The sequence below is a fragment of the Nicotiana sylvestris genome, chromosome 8 (genome assembly GCF_000393655.2).
Source record: "Nicotiana sylvestris chromosome 8, ASM39365v2, whole genome shotgun sequence".
NCBI lineage: Eukaryota > Viridiplantae > Streptophyta > Magnoliopsida > Solanales > Solanaceae > Nicotiana > Nicotiana sylvestris.
In genome coordinates, this window is record NC_091064.1 from 123,249,402 (window position 1) to 123,257,224 (window position 7,823).

Here is a 7,823-nt window from a genome sequence, read left to right on the forward strand (position 1 = left end):
TCGATTTGAGGTTCGATTTCAAAACAAATTATATATTTGGGTTCGTGGGAGAATGGGTAATCGGAATTTGGTTCGAAGCTCGAATTTTGACCATGTGGACCCAGGGGCAATTTTTGACTTTTTGGGAAAAATTTTAGAAAACCTATTTTCATGCATTGGAATTGATTCTTTTGGCATTTATTGATATAGTTAAATAACTTGTGGCTAGATATGAGCGAATTGGTGGTGGAATCAAGAGGTAAAGCGATAATTGAGACTTGAATTATGTTCGTGGCATCGAGGTAAGTGTTTGGTCTAACCTTAGCTTGAGGAATTAGGAATTGTGTCCTATTTGCTATGTGTTATTTGTTGAGCACGACGTATAGGCATGGTGGCGAGTATCTATACGTTGGTGTCAAGCATGCTCGTGAGTCTTATATTATGACTATTATGACTCTGTTTGTATTGTTCATGCCTTATGTGATGGTTTCTACTGTTGAACAAAGCTTGTGGAAGTAATAGTGGTATTTGAATATTGAAGAGCGTTGGCTCAAGTTGTATAATGAATTGTGGAAGTATAATTAGCAATTGAACCTTATAGAGCATTGGCTCAAGTTGTGAAGTAAGTTGTGAGGTAAATGTAAAAAAGAGAAGAGGATTTTTATATTGTTTCCCTTGCCGGGATGTTGTTGCTTTTAATGCTATCTCCATTGCCGGGATGTTTATGCCTTTGATATTGTTCCCTTGCCGGGATTTTATTGTGATTTTATTTATTTCCTTGCCCTCATTATTTGTGATTGTTGTTTGGGTGAGGAAGAGTGTTAAAGCACGTTGGGTGATGCCGTACATTATTTTGGTGAGAGAGTATTAAAGCACGAAGAGTGATGTTGTGTATGATTTTGTAAGGAAGAGTGTAAAAGCACGAATGGTGATACCGTGCCGCACGATGTACAATTCCGTGCCGATTATATTGAATGTTATGGTGAGGATGAGAGTAAAAGCACGAAGGGCGATGTTGTGCAGTTTATATTGATTCTTACGGTGATGACAAGAGTAAAAGCACGAAGGGTGATGCTGTGCACTTGTTTGATTTCTGATTCTTGTTGATAATTGAGATATGGTGTTCCTTGTATTTACTTGCTGTCTTTCTATTTTTAAATGATGTTTCCCCGCAGCATGCTTCCCCCTCCCATGCCTAACTGTACATTCCTGCTTTTATTTTCCGCCGTATATGATTTAACTGCACAGGTTTATTTGGTAGTCTGGTCTTAGCCTCGTCACTACTTCGTCGAGGTTAGGCTATGCACTTACCAGCACATGGAGTCGGTTGTGCTGATACTACACTCTGCACTGTGTGCAGGTCCCGGCACAGCATCTTTTGGACCTTAGCTTGGGTGGCTGCCTTCAGTCCATACAGAGATCCAAGGTAGTCCTGCAGGCGTCCGTAGGCCCTGGCGTCTCCCTCTATCCTTTCTTCCTATTTCATTTATGTAATTCAAAAATAGTGTTGCATTTATTTTTCGGACCTTGTTTGTAGTATTCCTAGACCGTTTGTGAAGTTGTGACACCAGTTCTGGATAGTCTTTGTTTAAGAAATTGTATTGAAAATATTTAAATGGTTTGTTTGATTCTTCCGCTCGTTTAAATTCCGCCGTTTATAAACTGTTGGTTCATAATTGTTAAAGGATTAAAATGAGAAAAAGGTAATTTGTTCAAACGGTTGGCTTGTCTAGCTTTCACTAGTAGGCGCCATCACGACTCCCGAGGGCGGGAAATCCGGGTCGTGACATGAATAGTTAAAATGCCTCGGGTCATCCTTGAAAGAACCGGAAAGTATTTTTTTTGTCCTTCCACCATTCCAAAAGATTTAAGGAGCTGTCGAGATTCACTTCCTCAATTCCCTGTGACAAATAAACTTCAAGCTCATTTAGTTGTGAAAAATCACTACTACTAGAACCTTGAGAACCCCTAAACCCCGCCCAAGCATTAAGTGCTCTTGCTCCCGCAGTTCTTTTAGATGATTGAGAATCAGAAGAAGGAGTTGGAACATTTGGTCTAGCGTGATCTAATGCAACTTGATAAGCATTATAAATAGTTTGAGCATTTATTCTAATTGAGGCTATTGCTTCCAAAAGTTTAGACAACTCTTTATCATCAAGTGCTAAACCTTTATAAACAGTTTCATACCAAAATTAAGGACCTCCTAATTTCATACAAGGATTAAATAAAGCAGCAATACCATAAATAGGGGGAATAGGGAAAAATATTTTTTAAACTTTTTTTTTCATAGAATCAATAGCAGGTTTATAAATTTCCCCACCCTCTGGAAAATAACCAAACAAATTTGCAAGTTCTACAATATAAACTAAACAGTTAGAAATAGTAGGATAATATTACCCAAGAAATTCATTTGTAGCAATATAATTATTTTTAAAAAAATCTACAAGCATTTTAACATTAACCCAATCTGCATTTGTAAGGTGCTCATTATCATCACTTACATGAGCATTAAACGTTGAGTTTATGGGGTTTCTATATTCATATGCAACAACTAAACTTTCATACATGCAATTCCATCTAGTTGGACAAGGTTTAGAAACCTTTCTTTCTCTTAGGCCAAATTCATCGCATCTTTTAAAATATTCTCTAAGTCTACTTCTATGGTTTGAATAAAAGAGCCAGCTAAGAGCCATTTTAACCTTTTCAATTTCAATATTAAAAATTCTCATAACATCACCCACAATTAAATGGTAAATATGACAAATACATCTAACATGAAAAATATTACTAAATGCAGGACTTAGTGTAGTTGTAAGCAAGGCTATAAGATTTGTGTTACTAGTAGTATTATCCATTAAACTGACATTATTTTATCACTAATGCAAACATATCTACAAATATCCGTAACTGTGCTACGAATAAACTGCCCTGTGTGACGTGAGTTAATTATTCTATAAGCAATAATGCACTTTTGCATTATCCAATCCTCATCAATCTAATGATTGGTAACGGTAAGGTAATCATAGTCATTACCACTTCTATCAATATAAGTTGTAATAACAATACATAAATTTATGTGAGTAAATAAATAGCACAAATATTGTTCATATTGATGTTTATATTTATAAATATCGCTCTTTACGGTCATGCGAGGAACATTATAAGTAGGATTAAAATTTCTTCTAATATAATGCACAAAGTTAGGGTCAGAAGGAAAACTATAGGGTAAGTACATAACAGTAAGCATTTTTGCCAATTCTTCCCGATCTTTTTTTGGATCATAATATAAAATACCACTGATAACAGTGTTAACTCCCAATTGAAATTGATTCGACCCGGTACTAGGGTCAGCCTGACTAGGAGAAGGTACACTTTTCCCCTCGGCCAAAGCTTTGGAGCGAAGATATTTGACTTTATCTTGAGGGTGTATCAATATGCGTCTAGCCAAAGTTTCCATCTCTACCCCCTCCTCCCGCGATCCAAAATATTTAAAAGCTCATTTCTTTCCACAAGTTTTACACTTAGCCTTATTTTCTGGAATTAGTTGAGTAAAAAATGGCCAAACAAGAGATATTTCCGTCCGTTTGGTACGTTGTCTAGAAAAAGTAGGGGCAGTAACAGGAGTATCAGATGGGGCATTATTTGGATTATCATAACTTCAGGAGTAAGACTAGTGGGTGTATCGTCATCCGGTTGAGTTTCATCAAAATCTATTGCCTCATCATCATTTTCATCAGTAGTTTGATTGAATAAAGAGCATTCATTAATTCATGGTTTAATTCTTCACTAGCTCTACTATTATGGCAAAATTGACTCTCTGTAAAAATTATAATAAACTATTAGCGCTATCAAGAATAGCAGGTGTAGGACTGATATGGGGTTTGTTTCGGAGGGTCGAGGGAAGTGGAGGAGGAACAGAGTGACCACTAGATTCGCCACTCTTGGATTTTTCCTTATTTTTACCAAAAAGTTTTTTTAAGGAAGCCATCTTAATTAATCAAAGAATAGAAAATAAATAAAACAAGCAAAACTATAATATTAAAACTTAAGAGTTGGAACGAGTTTACCGAATTGACGAACAGCTTCTTGAAAATTGATTATCATTGAAGACTTCAATTCACCAACTTCACAATTTTTTCACAAATTGTAACAGTAAAGTAAGCAATAGTAGCAAATATAGAAGAAAATTAGAGAAAGATTGAGAGAGATTGATAATTTTGTGAGAAAAATAAAAGAATGAGGGCTTATTTATAGTTGAAAATAGGGAAAAGGTGTAATTGTAAAAAAGTTTGGGGTTAAAACAAAGTTGGGGGGGGGGAGGTTAAATGGTTATTTTTTAAAGGCCAACGGCCAGATTTTCCAAAGGCAACGGAAAAGTTTTTTTTTAATTTTGACCGTTGGGACCGTTTGGGCCCGCCAAGGACCGGTCCCGATCCCAAATGGTCCAGGGCCTAGCGGTCCTAAAGTGAATAACCGGCCCAGAAGCCTGGACCAGGCCCACGTGCACGGTTCTAATCGGTTCAGGCACATTTAGGCCCAGAAGCCCATTTGGCCCGCGGTGCTGAGCCGGTCCCGGTCCTGGACCGGCCCACTTGCCACCCTTACATTTAAAGAACAATTTTGAGGTAAGAATATCTTTGAAATTAGGGAATTTTCAAATCAGAGTATAATTGATTTCCTCAGACATTGTAAAAGTCTTTACGTCCCCAAAAACTATGTAAGAAATTTTCCTAGTTATATTAAGTTCAAGCATCTAACCCAAAATACATTTTTTTAATAAGTGAAAAAATAAGAAATTTATAGTTGATCATTTAAATACTTTCATGAAGAGACTTGAATTGTAACTCGGTAGTTTTGTATTATGCAAATGCAAGACTCATTCTCCTCATGCCTTTTGTTTTCCTCTTCCTTTCTCTTACTGATTCCTTTCCAACCGACCCCAACCCCAAATAAAAGGATATCGTTTTACTATTTTGATTATTTGATAAAAAGGAGAATATTTTCTTAAAGTAATATTTTTCCTTGATATTCTTTTTTCATATTTGGTTACCTTATTTAAAAATTAAGCTATTTTTCACAATAAAGAGGAAATGACTTCCACAATGCATTAGCTAAAATCATTCATCGATCGAACTGTTATAACTATTATTCCAAATAAGTTGTTTGAACCAATACTATAATAATAACGTAAGCTTTAGCATTCTAAAATATTGTCAAAACACTATCTCATAATCTAAACATCCATCTTGTAATATTACATATGTCATATGCTATTATACTCAACCAATAAGATGGTCTGTGATGACCTGATAGGCCGATTTGAGTACTAGTCTTAATTTCCGTATTTCGAAACTGATCATAGCTATTTTTGACTTGAAATGAGATTTGAGTTGACCACGATCAACGTTTTTGGTAAACGACCTCGAATCGGTATTTTGACGATTCTAGCAGGTTCGTATGATATTTTTGAACTTGTACGCATGTTTGGTTGGGGTCCAAGGTGATCCGAGCGCGTTTCGGTGCATTATGTGAAAGATTGTGAAAACAATGAGTTTTTAGTTGAAATTTGAGTTTGATGATCGGTTCTTGTTATTTGATGTTATTTGATGTTATTTTGATGGTTTGAGGTAGCAAGCGAGTTTGCATGATGTTATTACACTTGTGTTCATGTTCGATTGGGAGCTCGAGGGCTTGGGTGAGTTTTGGATGTGTTACGGATGAGTTTGGAACTGTGGGTGCTCAGCAGTTGCTGATGCAAGGTTGAGAGAACCTAAGCGCAATTGCGGCTGGGGGCTGGGATTTTGCATTTTCGAAGTCGCACTGAGTTGGGATCGCATTTGCGATCTCAGAGTCACATTTGCGACACAACGCATGTGGGAACAACTTCGCATTTGTGATGGAGCGGCTCTTTGCATTTGTGAGTGATATGTTGTATTTGCGACTTTTGTGGATCTGATGTACTAATCACATTTGCGTTTAGTGTTTCGCATTTGCGGACATAACAATTGCGAACAAGTGTTGTGTCCGCAAATGTTATATTGGTTCGCAATTTAACTGTCTATTTTGTTTTTACTTGTTTCTATTTCGCTATGATTTGTTATATTGGTTTGCCTTAGAATATTTACTTATTTTGGTTCCTTTCTCTTATGTTGAGAGCTACGCTGTAGTTGTTTGTAGTATTGATATTGTTATTTAGGATCGGGTTGCACGCCGCAACGGATGTTGATATTATTGTTTGGAATCGGGTTGTATGGCACAACATATATTGGTATTATATTTCGGATCGGGTTGCACGCCGCAACAAATATTGATATGTTGTTTGGGATTGGGTCGCATGCCGTAAATAATATTGACATGTTGTTTGGGATAGGTTGCACGCTGCAACAGTATCGGTATTGACATGATATGTGTAGATTGGGTTGCGGACAATAACAAAGAAGATATATTATGAATATTCTTGACTGTTGGTTCCATATCCATGTTGTATTGTGAATTTAAGCACAAATGATATTCTGGGCCCCTCTGTTATGTATTTTCTGTTCCGGTTTTTATGTTAATTCTTGTTTCTCTATTCTGCTATCGTTGTCACTTATACTTGTACAAGTTTATAGCGAGTGCATCGTTATAGCCTCGTCATTACTTCGTCGAGGTTAGGCTCGACACTTACGGAGTACATGGGGTTAGTTGTACTCACTATACACTTTTGCACTTCTTGTGCAGATGTAGTGTTGGTCCCATGACGTTTAGTGGAGGCTTGCTCAGAGTATCCTTACTCAGAGACTTGAGGTAGAGCTGCTCGGCGTTCGCGGACCCTGAAGTCACCGGCTTATCTTTGTGTTGTTTACTTCATTCAGACAATTGTATTTTATTTCGGACGTTGTTTATAGTATTTTTAGTAGCTCATGTACTTGTGACACCTGATTCCGGGACTAGACTAAACAATGTATTTGGAGATTATTTTATATATTATGAAGTTGTACAACTTTACCCTCTTTTTAATCTTCTTTTAAAGTTGTTAAAAATTAATATTGTGCAGATAATGTTGGCTTGCCTAGAAAGTGGACGTTAGGCACTATCAGGGCCTCGTAGTTGGGATTTTAGGTCATGATAAGTTGATATCAGAGTACTAGGTTTCCTAGGTCTCACGACTCATGACGAAGCTTAGTAGAGTCTGGAGGATCGGTACGGAGATGCCTATACTTATCTTCTAGAGGTTGTAAAGCTTTAGGAAATTTTTACCTTCTTTCTTTCTCTATCGTGCAACTTTATTCTATCGCTCAAGTTTGAATATTTCTTCTCTTAATTTCTCGCAAATAGTGAGGACACGCACGACATCCATAGCTGATTAGGAACCGAAGACCCAGATTGTAGCCACTACTAGGGGTAGGGGCTAGGGCCGGGGGATTTCCAGAGGCAGAGGCAGAACTCAAGTTGGAGCATACGCAACAACACCTATTTCAGAGCCTTAGATCGAGCAGGATGAGGAGATTCCCGTTCAGACTGTGCCAGTTGGATCAGCTCAGGTCCTAGAGGGGTTCATTACTACCCTAGTGCTTTAGGATGCCCTAGTCCGCTTGGTTGGCCTTATGGAGAGTGTGGTCGAGGCTGGTGTGTTTCCTATGGCACCAGCTGTGTCTCAGGATGGGGAAGGAGCCCAAACTCCCACTACTCACACTCTAGAGCAGATGGCTCACGGATATCTAGCCCCAATAGTTTTGCCAATTGGAGCAGTTAAGCGTATTATTTCTACATAATCCGGGGAGGAATCGACAATGTTAGTCAAGGAGCTGAAGTGGCTGGACAAGTTCACCAAGTTGTTTCCTATTCATTTTAATGGTACACCT